The 22,451-nt window shown below is 47.1% G+C and overlaps 1 protein-coding gene and 1 pseudogene across 1 annotated transcript in view; one reads left to right on the top strand and one right to left on the bottom strand.

The window, feature by feature from the left end:
- The window catches only part of LOC144929110 (von Willebrand factor A domain-containing protein 5A-like), a 181,279-nt gene that overhangs the window by 33,276 nt on the left and 125,552 nt on the right, over positions 1-22,451 (bottom strand). The window lies entirely within an intron of this gene.
- Positions 12,009-12,966, top strand: LOC144929452 (olfactory receptor 11A1-like; annotated as a pseudogene).

The following is a 22,451-nucleotide window of genomic DNA, read 5'->3' as shown; positions in this document are numbered from 1 at the left end:
CCACGCCCCTGAGGCTCTGCTGGGCATGCTCCAACCGGAAGTCAAGTATAAAAGCCTGCAGGGCGGTTCAGTCAGGGTGGGTGGCCAAGGAGGAAGGATGCCCAGTGGAGGCTCCAGCCCAGGAGCAGCTACAACCCTGACAGGGGAGAGCTGCGGAGTCGGGAACGGAGGCTTACAGCTATTGGAACCCCAGGGAGTGTCGGGTGCTGAGGAACCTGGAGACCCTGACGCCACAGGGACGGCTATCGTTGGAGAACGGGTGGGGAGTGAAGGTAAGGGAGTGGTACCTCCCACCACAGCGAGGTCAACGTGTTGTGGTAGGATTCCCTGCTGACCCCGTGGCGGATCAGCCCGCCACTGGTAGGGCCCTGGGTCAGAGCCCGGTGAGGACGGGTGGGCCTGGGCTCCCCCACCGGGGATCACAGCCCCCCCGCTTTTGATGACATAGTTCCCTGACCCCTTTCTTACCCTAAAAGGGATATATGGACTCAGGCCATTGGGCCATGCTGCCTTAGGAGCATACTGTGTGGACTCCGGCCACCAGGCCGTGCTATCCCACAGGGGAAAAAGAATTTAGAGGAACTCCTGGCCTTTGGGCCACCCTGCTCTAGGAGCACACTCTATGGACTCTGGCCACTAGGCCATGCTATCCCACCAGGGCAAGTGGAGTTATATGGACTTTGGCTATTAGGCCACACAGTACTGACTACCAGAAGGGTAGTAAAACCAACATAGATGCAGAGAGGTGTGGTCACGCCTTGCCCCCCCCCACCCCTGAATCAAAGGGGTTGATGAGGTACAATCCCCCCACAAACACCATTAGACAGAATCACAGCTTCATTTGTCAGAGAGATCATACAGAGAAGTACCCTGCCTTGCCCAGCTCCCACTCACTGGTGATGACCCAGCTTTCACCCTTAGGGTATGTCTGCACTACAAAATTAGGTTGAATTTATAGAAGTTGATTTTTTAGAAAGCGATTTTATACAGTTGATTGTGTGTCCCCACTAAGTGCATTAAGTCGGTGGAGTGCGTCCACAGTACCGAGGTTAGCGTCAACTTTTGGAGCGTTGCACTGTGGGTGGCTATCCCACAGTTCCTGCAGTCTCCGCTGCCCACTGGAATTCTAGGTTGAGCTCCCAGTGCCTGATGGGGCAAAAACAATGTTGCGGGTGGTTTTGGGTACATGTCATCAGTCCCCCTCCCTCCGTGAAAGCAACGGCAGACAATCATTTCATGCCTTTTTTCCGTGCGGGCGCCATACTGCTTTCAGCAGACAGTGTAGTAGGGCTGCAAACTGTCATCCTCAAATGACCATTTCTGCTGCCACTCTGCTCTCCTGGTGGTCTCACAGGTCCTCTGTATGACCACTTCCGCTGCAACTCTGCTCAGCTGCTCTTGTCTCGCCATACCTTGGCAAGCGTGCAGACGATGCAGTAGGTCTGCAAAACTGGTCATCCAACCACCACTTCCCCTGCAACTGTGCTCTCCTGCAGACGCCATACCATGGCAAGCATGGAGCCCGCACAGATCATTGCGGCAGCTATGAGCATTGTAAACGCCTCGTGCATTATCAGGTAGTATATGCAGAACCAGAACCTGCCAAAGCAGGTGAGGAGGCTACGGCAGCGTGGTGACAAGAGTGATGAGGACATGGACACAGACTTCTCTCAAAGTATAGGCCCTGGCAATTTGACCATCCTGGTGGCAATGTGGCAGGCTCATGCCATGGAATGCTGATTCTGGGCCTGGGAAACAAGCACAGACTAGTGGGACCACATAGTGTTGCAGGTCTGGGATGATTCCCAGTGGCTGTGAAACTTTCACATGCATAAGGGGACTTACATGGAACTTTGTGACTTGCTTTCCCCTGCCCTGAAGCACAAGAATACCAAGATGAGAGCAGCCCTCACAGTTCACAAGCGAGTGGCGATAGCCCTCTGGAAGCTTGCAATGCCAGACAGCTACCGGTCAGTCAAGAACCAATTTGGAGTGGGCAAATCTACTGTGGGGGCTGCTGTGATCCAATGCAATCACTGAGCTGCTGCTATCAAGGGTAGTGACTCTGGGAAATGTGCAGGTCACAGTGGATGGCTTTGCTGCAATGGGATTCCCTAACTGTGGTGGGGTGATAGACGGAACCCATCTCCCTGTCTTGGCACCGGCGCACCAAGGCAGCCAGTACATAAACCGCAAGGGGTACTTTTCTGTGGTGCTGCAAGCTCTGGTGGATCACAAGGGACGTTTCACCAACATCAGCGTGGGATGGCCGGGAAAGGTACATGACGCTCGCATCTTCAGGAACTCTGGTCTGTATGAACAGCTTCAGCAAGGACTTACTTTCCAGAGCAGAAAATAACTGTTGGGGATGTTGAAATGCCTATAGTTCTCCTTGGGGACCCAGCCAACTCCTTAATGCCCTGGCTCATGAAGCCGTACACAGGCAGCCTGGACAGTAGACAGAAACTGTTCAACTACAGGCTGAGCAAGTGCAGAATGGTGGTAGAATGTGCATTTGGATGTTTAAAAGTGCACTGGCGCAGTTTACTGACTCGGTTAGATCTCAGCGAAACCAGTATTCCCATTGTTATTACTGCTTGCTGTGTGCTTCGCAATCTCTGTGAGAGTAAGGGGGAGACGTTTATGGCGGGGTGGGAGGTTGAGGCAAAGCGCCTGGCAGCTGATTACACGCAGCCAGACACCAGGGTGATTAGAATAGCATAGCAGGGCGTGCTGTGCAACAGAGAAGCTTTGAAAACCAGTTTCATGGCTGACCAGGCTATGGTGTGACAGTTCTGTTTGCTTCTCCTTGATGAAAACCCGCCCCCTTGGTTCACTCTACTTCCCTGTGAGCCAACCGCCCTCCCCTCCCCCCCTCGATCACGGCTTGCAGAGGCAATAAAGTCGTTGTTTCAAATTCATGCATTCTTTATTAATTCGTCACACAAATAGGGGAATAACTGCCAAGGTAGCTTGGGAGAGGAGGGAAGGACAAGGCCACACTACATTTCAAAACTTATGGAATGCCAGCCTTCTGCTGCTTGGTCAGTCCTCTGGGGTGGAGTGCCTGGGTGCGCGGAGGGCCCCTCGACCCGCGTTCTTGGGCGTCTGGGTGAGGAGGCTATGGAACTTGGGGAAGAGGGCGGCTGATTACACAGGGGATTCAGTGGCGGTCTGGGCCTTTCCTGCACCTCAAACATACGCCGGAGCATATCAGTTTGATCCTCCAGTAGCCTCAGCATTGCCTCCTGCCTGCTCTGATCATGCTGCCGCCGCCTCTCCTGTTGCTCCCGCCATCTATCCCCTTGTGCGTCCCTCCTGTCCTCGCGTTCATTTTGTGCTTTCCTGGACTCCTCCATTGCCTGCCTCCATGCATCCTGCTGGGCTCTTTCAGTGCAGGAGGCCTGCATGAGCTCAGAGAACATTTCATCGCGTGCGGGTTTTTCGCCTTCTCACCTGCGCTAGCCTCTGGGAGGGAGATGTTAGTGGCAGCTTTGAAACATTTGCAGCTGCGGGAGGAACAAAAGGGAGAGTAAAAGGGAAAAAGACGCACTGGCCATTTAAAAGGAGGGGCTGATGTGTTCGGGTTAACATGCAGCACAAACCCAGCTAACCCCCCCGCCGCCCAATTCTCTGGGATGATGGCTTCACCCCTCCCCCCACTGTGTGGCTAGCAGCGGGGAAGATTTCTGTTCCGCCACAGGCAAACAGCCCAGCAGGAATGGCCACCTCTGAATGTCCCCTAAATACAATTCTCTTATTTCAACCAGGTGACCATGAATGATATCACTCTCCTGAGGATAACATGGAGAGATAAAGAATGGATGTTCCTTGAATGCCAGCAAACACCAGGCCCACACGCTGCCATGCTTTCTTATACAATGATTCCAGACGACATGCTACTGGCCTGGTGTGGTAAAGTGTCCTACCATGGAGGACGCAATAAGGCTGCCCTCCCCAGAAACCTTTTGCAAAGGCTTTGGGAGTACCTCCAGGACAGCTTCCTTGAGATGTCCCTGGAGGATTTCTGCCCCATCCCCAGACACGTTAACAGACGTTTCCAGTAGCTGTACTGGCCGTGAATGCATCCCAAGTCTTCAGGGCAAATTAATCATTAAACATGCTTGCTTTTAAACTGTGTATTATATTTACAAAGGTACACTCACCAGAGGTGCCTTCTCCACCTTCAAGGTCCGGGAGCCCGGGTTGGGAGGGTTTTGGCTCCAGGGTGATAAACAGTTCCTGGCTGTCGGGGAGAACGGTTTCTCCGCTTGCCTGGTGTTCGCTATCATCTTCCTCATCCCCAAAATCCTCATCCCTGTTGCATGAGACTCCCTTGCAGGAGTCCACGTACAGGTGTGGGGTAGTTGTAGGGGCACCCCCTGGAATTGCATGAAGCTCAACATAGAAGCGGCTTGTCTGGGGCTCTGACCCCAAGCGGCCGTTTGCCTCTGTGGTTTTTTGGTAGGCTTTCCTGAGCTCCTTAAGTTTCATGCGGCACTGCTATGGGTCCCTGTTATAGCTTCTGTCCTTCATGCCCTTGGAGATTTTTGCAAACATTTGGCATTATCTCTTTTGGAACGGAGTTCTGATAGCATGGATTCGTCTCCCCATACAATGATCAGATTCAATACCTTCCGTTCGGTCCATGCTGGAGCTCTTTTGCAATTCTGGGATTCCATGCTCACCTTTGCTGATCAGGTATGCATGGTCGCCTGTTTTTATCAGCTTGCCACAGTGGCCAAACAGGAAATGAAATTCAAAAGTTTGTGGAGCTTTTCTTGTCTACCTGGCCAGTGCATCAGAGCTGAGAGCGCTCTCTAGAGCGGTCACAATGGAGCACTCTGGGATAGCTCCCGGAAGCTAATACCATCGAATTGCATCCACGCTACCCCAAATTCAACCTGGCGATGTCGATTTCAGCATTAATCCCCTCCTCAGGGAGGAGTACAGAAATTGATTTTAAGAGCCCTTTAAGTTGACAAAAATGGCTTCATTGTGCAGGGTTAAATCAATCTAACGCTGCTAAATTTGACCTAAACTTGTAGTGTAAACCAGGGCTAAGTGTCCTGGGCTGAAAGTATTGTGTGGGGGAAAGTCCTTGCTTGCTAGTCCTGTCTCCGATGTGTGGGCTGAGATCCCTAAAAGGAGGATTCCGGCATGTTGTCTGTGGTCACCTCTGTTCCAGGACTGGTGTATATAGTGTGCAAACAAACAAGTTACACTGAGAAATTACCCAGACTCCACATCACTAATTTTCCAATGGGAAATCAATCTACAAGACCTGAATTCTGCTACCGCTCAGCAGAAGGGTGAGAATATTGTTAAATAAACAAACATTAGTAATTACTGATAACATCAAAGTTCCTTGGGAGAAATATGTCCATTGGGGGTGTGAATGGGAGAGAGAGTCTTCCATCCAAATCTTTCATTTGCAAACTATGGATTAAATTTACTTTGCATTCAATTTCCTGTGTGTCTGTTAAACTGTGAGGCTTCAGCACCCAATCTGGCAGGCTGAATCATCTTAGCCATTGTTTCTTGTGCAATTGTTCCACTGAAGGCAATGGGACAGTTGACATGAGTAAAGATTGCTCAGTAGTTTCTGTCTCTGCATGGCCCTGCACTCCAGGGTCTCTGCATTACATTTCAGCCATGCAGAGCAATGACCTTAAACAGCTGGTAGCAGAAAGGCGATTCCTCTGGGAGTGGGAGGTTGGTTGCATCAGGACAGTTGTTTGCACAGAAAACACAGTGCTAATTCCCCAGGCTCAATCTCTTCAGAGGTGGAATCAAGGGAGACACAGCCTTCCATGGAGAAGGATACAAATATGAGGGCTCTGCACTGTGTAAATGGAGGGGGAAGAGCATGTTCTAAGACAGATCACAGCAGCTGCTTGTCCATTCAGGTAGATGCAGGTGTCTTTGCTGAGCAGATTCAGTTTCTACTGAATGATGAGACCCAAGTAGTTCAGTGGTGGAAACCGAGTCCTGGCTGCCAAACCCTGAGAAATAGGAGGTCATCACTCGAAGCTTGAGCTGTCCTGTGGTTACAGGTGAGCACCCTCTTCCTGATTGTGTTTCTATACCATCTTCCAAACAGGGGCATGGATATGCTGTGTGAATATTGTTTGCAATGTTGTTGTAGCCGTGTTGGTCCCAGGATATTAGAGAGACAAGGTGGGTGAGGTGATATCTTTTACTGGATCAACTTCTGTTGGAGAGCAAGACAAGGTCTCTAGCTCTCAAAAGCTTATCTGTTTCTCTCTCCAACAGAAGTTGGTCTAATAAAATATATTACCTCACTCACCTTGTCTCTGTGAATATTAGCACTTTTAGCAGTGCCAGTCAATGTTAATAGCACCATTTAACAATGGGGAAATTGAGATGTGTCTTGTGAAAGGTCCTCAGCTAAGGATCTGGCTCAGGATAACTAGGGTGAAGCCTGGAATAGAATAATGGGAAATCAAAATTAAATAGGGTGACCAGATAGCAAGTGTAAAAATCGGGATGCGGGTGGGGGGTAATAGGTGCCTATATAAGAAAAAGCCCCCAAAATTGGGACTGTCCCTATAAAATCGGGACATCTGGTCACCCTAAAACTAAGTGAAGCTGATAGAAAGGAACATTACAATGGCATGTTAGGTAGATAAAGTGTAATTAGGAGGATGAGAGGGTATGTGAAGAACAAATGGTTTTAGTTAAAAGTAAATAAAAACTGCTTCACTATAGCTGAGTCAGGCAGGTTGCAAGAGAATCCACGAGTCCACTGAACCCAGGGAATAAACAAGATATGGACATTGCTCAGGTGCTATGGTTGAGATTTTTAAAGCCACCTAGGAATTGGGTGTCCTAATCTCCTATTAGAATTAATGTCCCAATCCTATAGACAGTTTGACAACCTCCTCTCAAATGATTTCTTTGTATCGATTGTCACCAAAAAAGTGTTATCTGTGCCAGGTCAACTTTTTTCTGGGAACAGCCTGTCAGAAGCTCAAATATCAAACAAGTAGCTTCCTGAACTAACTGGAATTTTGGGCTTCTCTGTATCACTTTAGGAGAACATAATAATAATATAGGAATTGCCAGATTAGATCAGACCCAAGGGCCATCCTGCTCAGTATCCTTCTCCAAGAGCGGGCAGTACTAGATGTTTCAGAGGCAAATGTAAGAACACTGCAATAGCAGTTCTGGGATAATCTCCCCTCACATGTGTCATGTTGGTCTAGAATAGTTGTGGAATGGATATTAAACCTCATGTTTTGGGGGTTAAGCCAATCTCTATTGTTGCCATTAATTAGGATAACTCTGGATATTTATATGGCTGTCAGGAACATCCAATCTCTTCTGGAATCTAGTTAAGTCCTTCATATCAATGACTTCCTGTGGCAATGAGTGTGATGCTCCTAATGGGGATGCAAGAGTGTGAGTGCCAAATTCAGGGCAGACAGTTACAACCCAGGGCACAAACCCCCTCATTGCTTGTCAGTTCTAAACTTAGATTTCACCAACCAACTGCACCGAGTGCAAACTCCTCAGGCACTTTAACAGCCTTGACAGAGTCCCCTACACTCCCCTCCTTGGCTGCGCCGGTCTGTCCTGCCACCCAGGTGAGCGTATCTGTGGTGCACGACCCCTTACACCAAGAATCACAGCGATATTCAGGTTACTCCGGACTTCCCCCAGGTCATTTGCACTTTAGGTCTCACACCAAAGACGATGCTTGTAGCCAATCCTATAGTGAACTACTGTATAGGAAGATTTGTTAAATAGGAAAAGGAAATGAGAGTTATTTACAAGGTTAAAGCAAGAAAACAGACCCATGAATGAGTCACAGTCTTAGGTTTCAAAAGGTGATACAGGCTTCTCTCAGCAGCAAGCTGTATTTGACCTTTAGGGCTATCCCAGGCTAAGCAGCTGGGGATCTCTTGCTAATGCCTAGAAACACCCTGCCCCAAGTGTGCAAGCAGCACAGAGATCCCTAGTTTCTTTTGTTTGAGGTTTTTATCCCCCTCCTGCCATCTTTGCTCTGAGTTGCAAACTCAATCCATTTGCATGACTCATCTTCATCGGGAGAAGAGCAGAACAATAAGAGTCTCTAGTCCTTTTGTTGATGGTTTCTCAATCCAGTTGTCAGGAGTTTCCAGTTGCAATATGCACCCATAGCCCACCCGGTATTAGGGTGACCAGATGTCCTGATTTTATAGGGACAGTCCCATTATTTGGGGCTTTGTCTTGTATAAGTGTCTGTTACCCCACCCCACCCCACATCCCCCGTGCTGATTTTTCACATGTGCCATCTGGTCACCCTATCTGGTACTGATGGGTCTCCTTTTTAGGAGAGGCTTAATGTCTGTGGGAGAGCAACTCTTCACACTCATGATCGTCCCTCTCCTGTGTGGTGATTCATACTCACAGAAGCTCACTACAACCACTGAAATGTTAAATTACGATATGGGACAGACATTGCAGGGGAGATTAATGCAGGCAGCAACTGACAAGCATTCAGAGTCAAACATTAAACACTTCCATATAATTCTAGTACCCATTTTATCAATATCAACCCAGAAGGGAGCCAGACTGATTCCAGCTGTGTATGGTAGTGTCCTACTGAGACAGGGGGGACCTTGGCATGAGCTAGCACTTGGTCTGCCAGCATCACAGTGAGTGCCACAGTTTACTTACACAGTGGGTTAACAAGAATTTCATTTGCTAGATTTTAAGTTGCCCACCTTTAAATTTTGTTGTACGTTCCCCTTGTTCTTGGAGTAATGGGCAGGGAAAACAGAAGTTCCCCATTCTACCATCTCCGAGTTTCTGCAGAAAGAGGAGTGACAAGAACCTCCGCTGAGGATCCTGAGGCCACTGAACCCTCAGAAACAAGAGCTCATCACTTCCCGTTTGGGCTGTCCTGTGGTTTCAGGTGAGCACCATCTTCCTGACTGCATTTCTATACCACCTTCCAAACAGGGGCATGAATGTGATTTGTGAATATTAGAGGGTCAAGGTGGGTGAGGTAATATCTTTTATTGGACCAGATTCTGGTGGTGAACGAGAGAAGCTTTTGAGCAACACAGAGCTCTTTGACAGGTGAATATTAACAGTTTTAACCTCACTTTCCCACTGCAGTGCCAGTCAGCATTCATAGCACAATTTCACAGAGATGGAGCATGAGATCCATATCTTGAGACAGGTCCTCAGTGGAGGATCTGCCCCACTGACACAAAAGAAGCTACTTTGATTTACACCAGCTGAGGATCCAGCTCAGTGTGAGCCCCAAGCATAGAATTATAGAACTGGAAGGGACCTCGAGAGGTCATCTAGTCCATTCCCCTGAACTCAAAGCAGGACGACGGATTATGTATACCATCCCTGACAGGTGCTTGTCCAACCTGCTCTTAAAAATCTCCAATGATGGAGATTCCACAACCTCCCAAGGCAACTTATTCCAGTGCTTAACCACTCTGACAGTTAGGAAGTTTTTCCTAATGTCCAACCTAAACCGCTCTTGCTGCAATTTAAGCCCATTGCTTCTTGTCCTATCCTCAGAGGTTAAGGAGAACAATTTTTCTCCCTCCTCCTTCTAACAACCTTTTATGTACTTAAACTCTTATGTCCCCTCTCAGTCTTCTCTTCTGCAGACTAAACAAACCCAGTTTTTTCAATCTTCCCTCATAGTTCATGCTTTCTAGACCGTTGATCATTTTTCTTGCTTTTCTCTGGACTTTCTCCAATTTGTCCACATCTTTCCTGAAATGTGGCACCCAGAACCTGACACAATACTCCAGTTGAGGCCTAATCAGCATGGAGTAGAGCGGAAGAATTACTTCTCGTGTCTTGCTTACAACACTCCTGCTAATATATCACAGAATTATGTTTGCTTTTTTTGCAACAGTGTTATGCTGTTGACTCATATTTAGCTTGTGATCCACTATGACCCCCAGATCTCTTTCTGCAGTATTCCTTCCTAGGCAGTTGTTTCCCATTTTGTATGTGTGCAACTGATTGTTCTTAAGTGGAGTACTTTGCATTTGTCCTCATTGAAGTTCATCCAATTTACTTCAGATCATTTCTCCAGTTTGTCCAGATCATTTTGAATTTTAATCCTATCTTCCAAAGCACTTGCAAACCCTCCCAGCTTGGTATCATCCGCAAACTATAAGTGTACTCTCTATGCCATTATCTAAATCGTTGATGAAGATATTGAACAGAACCAGACCCAGGACCTCCCTGCAGGACCCCACTTGTTATGCCCTTCCAGCATGACTGTGAACCACTGATAACTCCTCTCTGGGAATGGTTTTCCAACCAGTTATGCACCCACCTTATAGTAGGTCCATCTAGATTGCATTTCCCTAGTTTGTTTATGAGAAGGTCACGTGAGACAGTATCAAAAGCCTTACTAAAGCCAAGATATACCACAGCTACCGCTTCCCCCCTATCCACAAGGCTTGTTACCCTGTCAAAGAAAGCTATCCGTTTGGTTTGACATGATTTGTTCTTGACAAATCCATGCTGACTGTTACTTATGACCTCATTATCTTCTAGGTGTTTGCAAATTGATTGTTTAATTATTTGCTCCATTACCTTTCCAGGTACAGAAATTAAGCTGACTAGTCTGTAATTCCCTAGGTTGTCCTTATTTCCCTTTTTAAAGATGGGCACTATACTTTCCCTTTTCCAGTCTTCTGGAATGTCTCCGGTCTTCCATGACTTTTAATGGGGTGGCGAATGGTGATACAGTCTTACTAACCCAGATCACACATGCCAGATTGTTTCTAGACTCTGAGTTCAGGGACAGCATCTCCCCCACCCCCACCACCCCAGTGCCTTTCTTGCTCCTGGATTATCATCCCACATTCATTATGGATGCGGAAGATCACTCCACCAGTTAGGGTTGCACATCAGCCTGGTTTTACCCCTTCCTGAGATCCACCCTGCAAAGAGCTGTATTTTTTTACTGCTACATAGCTAATGTCAGGAAACAGAAAAGGCACTGCCAGTCCCTCACCACATCACCATCACCACCACAGGAACTAAGAGAATTTACTCCACTTCATAAATTATGTGAAACTGATCTCTTGTGTGGGGGTGAAAATTGTTCCTTTTCCTACAGGGAAATAAAAGGCTGACTATACCAGGATATATTGTTAGATTTATTTCCATTAATTATAACACAAGATTGGTGTCTAAGGACTCTAGACTGCATTGGAGATCTCAGTACAAGATTTCAGTTGATGTATTTATTGATTTTGACTCCTAAGGCATGGCATGATTCTGGCCATTGTCAGAATTGAAATACAGCATTTAAGTATCATTGTTAAGCTCTGGTATGTCACTACATGGGATTTGATATGACAGAACAGATCATTTCTCTATCAGTAATTGGCCACCATGGAAACGGGCTGTTATAGCAGTCATTGGTATCCATGTAGACCACCCTCTTCCCCATCAGAGCGAAGTTCTGCCCTCAGACTGAGACTCATAGAATACCAGGGTTGGAAGGGACCTCAGGTGGTCATCTAGTCCAACCCCCTGCTCAAAGCAGGACCAATCCCCAACTAAATCATCTACTTTTTTTTAATGTTTGCCCCAGATCCCTAAATGGCCCCTTCAAGGATTGAACTCTCAACCCAGGGTTTAGCAGGCCAATGCTCAAACCACTGAGCTATCCTTCCCCCTGCAAGAGGAATAGTGATGAAGTGAGCTGTAGCTCATGAAAGCTTATGCTCAAATAAATTTGTTAGTTTCTAAGGTGCCACAAGTACTCCTTTTCTTTTTGCAAATACAGACTAACACGGCTCCTACTCTGAAACCTGTTTCCATCCTGTTTCCACTCCTGGCACTTTGCTATGAAATCTACATTTGTCTTAACATTTCAGCCTTTAACCAGGAGAGGAAGGGGAGTTTCTGAATATTTATGGAATTAATTCATGAGATTTGATTAACTTTGAACTCCATGTCCTTCTGATTCAATCACACAGATTTATTGTTCCTAGACTCAACCCATGGCAGACTGGAGAAACCAAATAGCCATCACAGAATTCTTCCTCCTGGGATTTGGGGAGCTCCCTGACCTACAAATTCTTCTCTTCCTGATATTCCTAGTGATCTACATGGCAACCGTGACCGGGAACACTCTTATCGTGGTGCTCATTGTGGCTGATCAGCACCTTCACACCCCCATGTACTTCTTCCTGGGGAATTTGTCCTGCCTGGAGACCTGCTACACCACAACCATCCTGCCCCGGATGCTGGCCAGTCTCCTGACTGGGGACAGAACCATCTCAGTCAGTGGCTGCATCACACAACTGTATTTCTTTGGGTCTCTGGCAGGTACGGAATGCTGTCTCCTAGCAGCGATGTCTTATGATCGGTATTTAGCGATATGTAAACCCCTGCACTATTCAACTCTTATGAATACCAGGTTTTGCCTCCATTTGGCTGCTGTCTCCTGGTTAAATGGTTTTTTGGCTCTTACCATCTTGGTCTTATTCCTATCACAGTTAATATTCTGTGGCCCAAATGAAATTGACTATTTCTATTGTGATCCCCTCCCACTAATAGAGCTCTCCTGCAGTGACACCCACCAGGTCATACTGGCGGATTTCATACTATCCTTTGTATTCACCCTGCCTCCATTCCTACTAACTCTGACGTCCTACATGTGCATCATCGCCACCATCCTGAGAATCCCTTCCACCACCGGGAGGCAAAAGGCCTTTTCCACGTGCTCCTCTCACCTCATTGTGGTGACAATTTTCTATGGAACCATAATGATTGTGTACCTGCTACCGAAACGTGATACACTGAGAGACCTGAACAAGGTGCTCTCTCTTTGCTACACGGTCCTAACTCCCCTGGTAAACCCCCTCATCTACAGCCTGAGAAACAGAGAGGTCAAGGAAGCCTTGAGCAAAGCAGTCAGTAAATGCGGCTTTCACAGAAATGTGCAGATACACCTAGATAATAACATAGCCTGAGGCTTTCAAAGCTGCCTGGGTGATTTCAGCAATCAGCCCCCATTAAAATTAAGTTGAAAAGTCCCAGTTAAAATCTCAGCACTCAGTGTTGTCCATTTTAGTGGAAGGACCAGGGAGGGAAAACTATGTTTCGATCATGGAGTTTTTAACTGGGTACTAGGCAGAGTGGAGACAAAATTTTAACGGATTTTTATATCTGTAAAAAAGCCATTTTTGATCAAAATAAATGTTTGGAGAATAAAAATACTAACTCCTGGTGCAGCATATGTGGGGATATAAACCTGGGAAATCTGCCACCTCTGAAATTGTGCTTATTGCCAGCATAGCCCTCTGCAAACCAACCACCTTTACTGTGCTCACACAGGTCAGATGCAAACAACCAGGCCCCAGCAGAGACTTCTGGACACTTCACCAGGAACAGTGTTATAGCCTTTCTTGCCCTTCCACTTTGGATGCTGTAAGAATCCCTCTAGGCAAACCTTAAGTTACAAAAAGACACAAAATGGTCGAGGTGGCAACATGTTGTAAGGGTGAGACCATTGGGTCTGTGTTCACCTGTGCAAATTGGTGAGGATTTTTATCAAGCCTTCCCCAGGAAAGGTGGAGTAGGGTTTGGGAGGATTTTGTGGGGGGGAATCATAGAATATCAGGGTTGGAAGGGACCTCAAGAGGTCATCTAGTCCAACCCCCTGGTCAAAGCAGGACCGATCCCCGACTAAATCATCCCAGCCAGGGCTTTGTCAAGCCTGACCTTAAAAACTTCTAGGGAAGGAGATTCCACCACCTCCCTAGGTAACGCATGCCAGTGTTTCACCACCCTCCTAGTGAAAAAGATTTTCCTAATATCCAACCTAAATCTCCCCCACTGCAACTTGAGACTATTGCTCCTTGTTCTGTCATCTACTACCACTGAGAACAGTCTAGAGCCATCCTCTTTGGAACCCCCTTTCAGGTAGTTGAAAGCAGCTATCAAATCCCCCCTCATTCTTCTCTTCTGAAGACTAAACATCCCCAGTTCCCTCAGCCTCTCCTCATAAGTCATGTGTTCCAGTCCCCTAATCATTTTTGTTGCCCTCTGCTGGACTCTTTCCAATTTTTCCACATCCTTCTTGTAGTGTGGGGCCCGAAACTGGACACACTACTCCAGATGAGGCCTCACCAATGTCAAATAGAGGGGAACGATCACGTCCCTCGATCTTCTGGCAATGCCCCTTCTTATACATCCCAAAATGCCATTGGCCTTCTTGGCAACAGAGCACACTGTTGACTCATATCCAACTTCTCGTCCACTGTAACCCCTAGGTCCTTTTCTGCAGAACTGCTGCCGAGCCATTCGGTCCCTAGTCTGTAGCGGTGCATGGGATTCTTCCATCCTAAGTGCAGGACTTTGCTCTTGTCCTTGTTGAACCTCATCAGATTTCTTTTGGCCCAATCCTCTAATTTGTCTAGGGCCCTCTGTATCCTATCCCTACCCTCCAGCATATCTACCTCTCCTCCCAGTTTAGTGTCATCTGCAAACTTGCTGAGGGTGCAATCCACGCCATCCTCCAGATCATTTATGAAGATATTGAACAAAACCGACCCCAGGACCGACCCCTGGGCACTCCACTTGATACCGGCTGCCAACTGGACATGGAGCCATTGATCACTACCCGTTGAGCCCGACAATCTAGCCAACTTTCTACCCACCTTATAGTGCATTCATCCAGCCCATACTTCTTTAACTTGCTGGCAAGAATACTGTGGGAGACAGTGTCAAAAGCTTTCCTAAAGTCAAGGAACAACACGTCCACTGCTTTCCCTTCATCCACAGAGCCAGTTATCTCGTCATAGAAGGCAATTAGATTAGTCAGGCATGACTTGCCCTTGGTGAATCCATGCTGACTGTTCCTGATCACTTTCCTCTCCTCTAAGTGCTTCACAATTGATTCCTTGAGGACCTGCTCCATGATTTTTCCAGGGACTGACGTGAGGCTGACTGGCCTGTAGTTCCCCGGATCCTCCTTCTTCCCTTTTTTAAAGATGGGCACTACATTAGCCTTTTTCCAGTCATTTGGGACCTCCCCCGATCGCCATGTGTTTTCAAAGATAACGGCCAATGGCTCTGCAATCACATCCACCAATTCCTTTAGCGCTCTCAGATGCAACTCATACGGCCCCATGGACTTGTGCTCGTCCAGCTTTTCTAAATAGTCCCGAACCACTTCTTTCTCCACAGAGGGCTGGTCACCTTCTCCCCATGCTGTGCTGCCCAGTGCAGTAGTCTGGGAGCTGACCTTGTTCGTGAAGACAGAGGCAAAAAAAGCACTGAGTACATTAGCTTTTTCCACATCCTCTGTCACTAGGTTGCCTCCCTCATTCAGTAAGGGGCCCACTCTTTCCTTGACTTTCTTCTTCTTGCTAACATACCTGAACAAAACCCTTCTTGTTACTCTTAACATCTCTTACTAGCTGCAACTCCAGGTGTGATTTGGCCTTCCTGATTTCACTCCTGCAAGCCCGAGCAATATCTTTATACTCATCCCTGGTCATTTGTCCAATCTTCCACTTCTTGTAAGCTTCTTTTTTGTATTTAAGAGCAGCAAGGATTTCACTGTTAAGCCAAGCTGGTTGCCTGCCATATTTACTATTCTTTCTACACAGCGGGATGGTTTGTCCCTGTAACCTCAATAAGGATTCTTTAAAATACAGCCAGCTCTCCTGGACTCCTTTCCCTCTCATGTTATTCTCCCAGGGGATCTTGCCCATCAGTTCCCTGAGGGAGTCAAAGTCTGCTTTTCTGAAGTCCAGGGTCTGTATTCTGCTGCTCTCTTTTCTTCCTTGTGTTAGGATCCTGAACTCGACCATTTCATGGTCACTGCCTCCCAGGTTCCCATCCACTTTTGCTTCCCCTACTAATTGAAAAACACTTCCAAGCGGGCTCTTTCCCTGTTATATATTTATTAGACGCTTGGTGGTGGCAGCAATAAAGTCCAAGGACAAAAGGTAAAATAGTTTGTACCTTGGGGAAGTTTTAACCTAAGCTGGTAAAAATAATCTTAGGGTTTTTTATGCAAGTCCCCACATATGTACCCTAGAGTTCAGAGTGGGGAAGGAACCTTTACATGGTGGCAGAGCAGTGGAATTAACTTGAAAGCATTTTGAGATCAATTTGAGATTTTTTTGAACAAGAAGCACAGATTTTAAAAAGGAAATTTTCCTTTGGGCTCCTGGAAAGCAGGTTTTAAGATGAAAGCAGTTAGAGGATTTTTTGTCTCTGTATGGGGGCCAGAGCAGAGACAAAAGGGAATTGTCTTTTGTGAGCTGGAGTTTTCCCTACCTAAAGGCAGGGTAGTTAACCTCCTGCAGGGAAATTCACAAGTCTTCACAGACCTGAAGAATTTTTTTTTTTTTTTTTACCTAAGAGCAACTAGAGGGGTTTTCTGTCTTTTTGCCTGGAAACAAAGGTGTTAGGGGTTTTTTTAAGGATTTTTCTGTAGGCTGACAATCACTATCAGAGAACATAGGTATCCGGTTACAGCACAGCAAAATTTTACAAGCCAAGTTTTTTGTTTTATTTCTAACTCTCGGGTGTAAAGTTAGTTAAAAACAGAGAGGCAAACATGACAAAGCCCAAAACAAACAGCCAAAGAGGCTGCCCACAGGACAGTTATGGAGGCAAGGGAAAAAGAAATGGAGGAAAAGGAAAAAGAGAGGAAGCATACACTTGAGATGGAGAAGGCAAAGGCTCAGCAGAATAGCAATCCTTCTCCAGGTACCACTTCCCATCCCAGGAAGTTCCCCACCTACAAGGCAGGCGATGATACCGAGGTCTTCTTAGAAAACTGTGAAAGGGCCTGCCTTGGGTACAGCATCTCTACAGACCAATACATGGTAGAGCTGAGGCCGCAGCTCAGTGGACCCTTAGCTGAGGTGGCAGCTGAAATGCCTAAGGAACACATGAACAAGTATGAACTGTTTCAAACCAAGGCGAGAGTCAGAATGTGGCTAACACCCGAGCAGTCTCGTCGGAGGTTCAGAGCCCTAAGGTGGAAACCAGACGTGTCATTTACCCGACATGTCTACCACATTGTGAAACATTGGGATGCCTGGATATCAGGAGCAAGTGTTAAATCTCCAGAAGATTTGCCCTTCCTAATGCAAATGGAGCAGTTCTTAGAGGGTGTTCCTGAGGAAATAGAAAGATACATCCTGGATGGGAAGCCCAAAACTGTAATCGAGGCTGGGGAGATTAGAGCCAAATGGGTGGAAGTGGCAGAAAAGAAGAAAAACTGGTTGCAGTTGGAGCGGAGACCAGAAAGGACAACCTCAGACCACACCCTACTACCGGGGGCAGCCCAAGGCCCCAACTACCCCCCAAAGAACCCTCCAGACATCTTACTGTCCCGCCACACCGTTCTCCAGCAACCCACCTCGCCCCAGTGATCAGTCAACTGGACAATGTTTTAAATGTAACGAGCCGTGGCATATGAAGGCCAACTGCCCCAAGAACCCCAACAGATTACAGTTCATTGCACTGGAATCACACCAGAGGTCCTCAGGCCCAGATACTTCCCAGATATCCTTGGAGCGGAGGGAAACTGTGAGTGTGGATGGGAAGAAGGTCACTGCGTGGAGGGACACCGGAGCACAAGCGTCAGCTATCCATGCTTCCTTAGTGGACCCCAATTTAATCGACCCAGAGATTCAAGTGACAATTCAACTCTTCAAGTCCAACTCTTTCAATTTGCCTACAGCCAAGTTGCCTGTCCAGTACAAGGGATGGTCAGGAACATGGACTTTTGCAGTCTATGATGATTATCCCATCCCCATGCTGTTGGGGGAAGACTTGGCCAATCATGTGAAGCTAGCCAAGAGGGTGGGAATGGTCACCTGCAGCCAGGCTAAACAAGCCATGATGCCTAGCTCTGTTCTGGAAACTTCTATCAGGACCCGGTCAGAGGTGATGGACCCAGACCCCAGGCCAATGTCTGCAACAGCAGTGGTGGATCCAGTCCCGCAGAGCCAGACAGAGCCAGAACCGACGGAACAACCAGCACCAGACCCATTGCCAGCACTGAATCCAGTACTTGCAACCCCAACACCAGAGGGCCCCACCAAACCTGAACCGGCAGCAGCCGATAACCCACCAGAGGCTCAACCGGAGCTTGAACCCCAACATAGTGCACCACCGGAGAGCGGTTCACAGTCAACGGAAATAGCCCCATCCCCTACATCGCTTCCAGAGGGACCAAGCCTAGGTCCACAATCCAATGAGGAGCTGATGTCTCCAGCATCAAGGGAACAGTTCCAGACCGAACAGGAAGCAGATGAAAGCCTCCAGAGAGCTTGGACGGTGGCACAGAGCAACCCCCACCGCCTCTCAGCTCTTCTAATCGATCCAGGTTTGTTGTAGAAAGAGGACTTTTCTACAAGGAAACTCTTTCTGGTGGACACCAGGAAGACTGGCATCCTCAGAGACAGTTGGTAGTTCCAACTAAGTACCGGGTAAAGCTCTTGAACTTGGCCCATGATCATCCTAGTGGCCATGCTGGGATGAACAGGACCAAAGACCATTTGGGGAAGTCATTCCACTGGGAGGGAATGGGCAAGAATATTTCTACCTATGTCCGATCTTGTGAGGTATGCTAAAGAGTGGGAAAACCTCAAGACCAGGCCAAAGCCCCTCTCCAACCACTCCCCATCACTGAAGTTCCATTTCAGCGAGTAGCTGTGGATATTCTGGGTCCTTTTCCGAAAAAGACACCCAGAGGAAAGCAGTACATACTGATGTTCATGGATTTTGCCACCCGATGGCCAGAAGCAGTAGCTCTAAGCAACACCAGGGCTAAAAGTATGTGCCAGGAACTAGCAGACATTTTTGCCAGAGTAGGTTGGCCCTCCGACTTCCTCACAGATGCAGGGACTAATTTCCTGGCAGAAACTATGGAAAGCCTTTGGGAAGCTCATGGGGTGAATCACTTGATTGCCACCCCTTACCACCATCAAACAAATGGCCTGGTGGAGAAATTTAATGGGACGGTGGGGGCCATGATACATTCATAAATGAGCACTCCAGTGATTGGGACCTAGTGTTGCAGCAGTTGCTCTTTGCTTACAGAGCTGTATCACATCTGTCAAGGTTCCTCCCCCACTCCGAACGCTAGGGTACAGATGTGGGGACCTGCATGAAAACCTCCTAAGCTTATCTTTACCAGCTTAGGTCAAAAAGTTCCCCAAGGTACAAAATATTCCACCCTTTGTCCTTGGATTGGCCGCTGCCACCACCAAACAAATACTGGTTATTGGGGAAGAGCTGTTTGGAAACGTCTTTCCCCCCAAACTCTTCCCAAAACCTTGCACCCCACTTCCTGGACAAGGTTTGGTAAAAAGACTCACCAATTTGCCTAGGTGATTACAGACCCAGACCCTTGGATCTTAAGAATAATGAACAATCCTCCCAACACTTGCACCCCCCCCCCTTTCCTGGGAAATGTTGGATAAAAAGCCTCACCAATTTGCATAGGTGACCACAGACCCAAACCCTTGGATCTGAGAACAATGAAAAAACATTCAGTTTTCTTACAAGAAGACTTTTAATAGAAATAGGAGTAAATGGAAGTAAAGAAATCCCCTCTGTAAAATCAGGATAGTAGATACCTTACAGGGTAATTAGATTCAAAACATAGAGAATCCCTCTAGGCAAAAACTTAAGTTACAAAAAAGATACAGACAGAAATAGTTATTCTATTCAGCACAATTCTTTTTTCAGCCATTTAAAGAAATCATAATCTAACACGTACCTAGCTAGATTACTTACTAAAAGTTCTAAGACTCCATTCCTGGTCTATCCCCGGCAAAGGCAGCATATAGACAGACCCACAGACCCTTTGTTTCTCTCCCTCCTCCCAGCTTTTGAAAGTATCTTGTCTCCTCATTGGTCATTTTGGCCAGCGAGGTTACCTTTAGCTTCTTAACCCTTTACAGGTGAGAGGAGTTTTCCTCTGGCCAGGAGGGATTTTAAAGGGGTTTACCCTTCCCTTTATATTTATGACAACATCCCAGTTTAGGGTTTTCACCATTTGAACTTGTATATGGCTGTGAGGTTAAGGGGCCATTACAGTTGGTGAAGCAGCAATGGGAGGGGTTTACACCTTCTCCAGGAACTAACATTCTGGACTTTGTAACCAACCTACAAAACACCCTCCGAACCTCTTTAGCCCTTGCTAAAGAAAACCTACAGGATGCTCAATAAGCGCAAAAAGCCTGGTATGATAAACATGCCAGAGAGCGTTCCTTCAAAGTAGGGGACCAGGTCATGGTCTTAAAGGCTCTCCAGGCCCATAAAATGGAAGCATCATGGGAAGTGCCATTCACAGTCCAGGGGCACCTGGGAGCTGTTGATTATCTCATAGAATTCCCCATCTCCAACCGAAAGCCTAATGTGTACCATATTAATTCTCTAAAGCCCTTTTATTCCAGAGAATTAAAGGTTTGTCCGTGTACAGCCCAGGGAGGAGACGACGCTGAGTGGCCTGAAGGTATCTACTATGAAGGGAAAAGTGCTGGTGGTGTGGAAGAGGTGAACCTCTCCATGACTCTTGGGCGTATGCAGCGACAGCAGATCCAGGAGCTGTGCACTAGATACACGCCAATGTTCTCAGCCACCCCAGGACTGACTGAACGGGCATACCACTCCATTGACACAGGTAATGCTCACCCAATTAAAGTCCAACCTTACCGGGTGTCTCCTCAAGCTAAAACTGCTATAGAACAGGAGATCCAGGATATGCTACAGATGGGTGTAATCTGCCCCTCTCGCAGTGCATGGGCATCTCCAGTGGTTCTAGTTCCCAAACCAGATGGGGAGATACATTTTTGCGTGGACTACCGTAAGCTAAATGCTGTAACTCGCCCAGACAACTATCCAATGCCACGCACAGATGAACTATTAGAGAAACTGGGACGGGCCCAGTTCATCTCTACCATAGACTTAACCAAGGGGTACTGGCAGGCACCACCAGATGAATCTGCCAAGGAAAGGTCAGCCTTCACCACACATCTCGGGCTGTATGAATTTAATGTACTCCCTTTTGGGCTGCGGAATGCATCTGCCACCTTCCAAAGACTTGTAGCTGGTCTCCTAGCGGGATTAGGAGAATATGCAGTCGCCTACCTTGACGATGTGGCCATATTTTCGGATTCCTGGGCAGAACATCTACAAAAAGTCTTTGAGTACATAAGGGAGGCAGGACTAACTGTTAAGGCTAAGACGTGTCAAATAGGCCTAAACAGAGTGACTCACCTTGGACACCAGGTGGGTCAAGGAACTATCAACCCCCTACAGGCCAAAGGGGATGCTATCCAAAAATGGCCTGTCCCAAAGTCAAAGAAACAGGTCCAATCCTTCTTAGGTTTGGCCGGATATTACAGGCAATTTGTACCGCAATACAGCCAAATCGCCGCCCCACTGACAGACCTAACCAAAAAGGAACAGCCAAATTCCGTTCAGTGGACCAAAGAGTGTCAGAAGGCCTTTAACCAGCTTAAAGCGACACTCATGTCTGACCCTGTACTAAGGGCCCCAGACTTTGACAAACTGTTCCTAGTAACCACAGATGCGTCCGAGCATGGTGTGAGAGCAGTTTTAATACAGGAAGGACCGGATCAAGAATTCCACTCTGTAGTGTTTCTCAGCAAGAAGCTGTCTGAGAGGGAAAGCCACTGGTCAGTCAGTGAAAAAGTATGTTACGCCATTGTCTACGCTCTGGAAAAGCTACACCCATATGTTTGGGGACGGCGTTTCCACCTGCAAACCGACCATGCTGTGCTACAGTGGCTTCATACCACCACAGGAAATAACAAAAACATATTTGGTGGAGTTTAGCTCTCCAAGATTTTGATATCGACATCCAACACATCTCAGGAGCTTCTAACAAAGTGGCGGATGCACTCTCCCGTGAAATTTTCCAGAATCAACTGGTTAAAATCATCCTTGACATGTGGAAAATATTGTTAGTCTTTATGTACTTGGTAGTACATTTAGAGGTGCATGTGTCTTATTAACTCTGTTTTCTCCTAGAGCTCCAGGAAGAAATCACAGCCAGTGTTTCACCCTATCTGTGATTTGGGGAGCATGTCATAAATATAAAGGGAAGGGTAAACCCCTTTAAAATCCCTCCTGGCCAGAGGAAAAACCCTTTCACCTGTAAAGGGTTAAGAAGTTACGATAACCTTGCTGGCACCTGACCAAAATGACCAATGAGGAAATAAGATACTTTCAAAGCTGGAGCGGGGGAGAAACAAAGGTTCTCTCCGTCTGTGTGATGTTTTTTTGCCAGGAACAGAAAAGGAATGGAGTCTTAGAACTTAGTAAGTAATCTAGCTAGATATGCGTTAGATTCTGTTTTGTTTAAATGGCTGATAAAATAAGCTGTGCTGAATGGAATGTATATTCATAGAATCATAGAATATCAGTGTTGCAAGCGA

The sequence above is a fragment of the Lepidochelys kempii genome, chromosome 14, assembly GCF_965140285.1.
Source record: "Lepidochelys kempii isolate rLepKem1 chromosome 14, rLepKem1.hap1, whole genome shotgun sequence".
Classification (NCBI taxonomy): domain Eukaryota; kingdom Metazoa; phylum Chordata; order Testudines; family Cheloniidae; genus Lepidochelys; species Lepidochelys kempii.
Note: the sequence above shows the minus strand (reverse complement) of the source record. Positions and strands in the feature narration are given on the sequence as shown.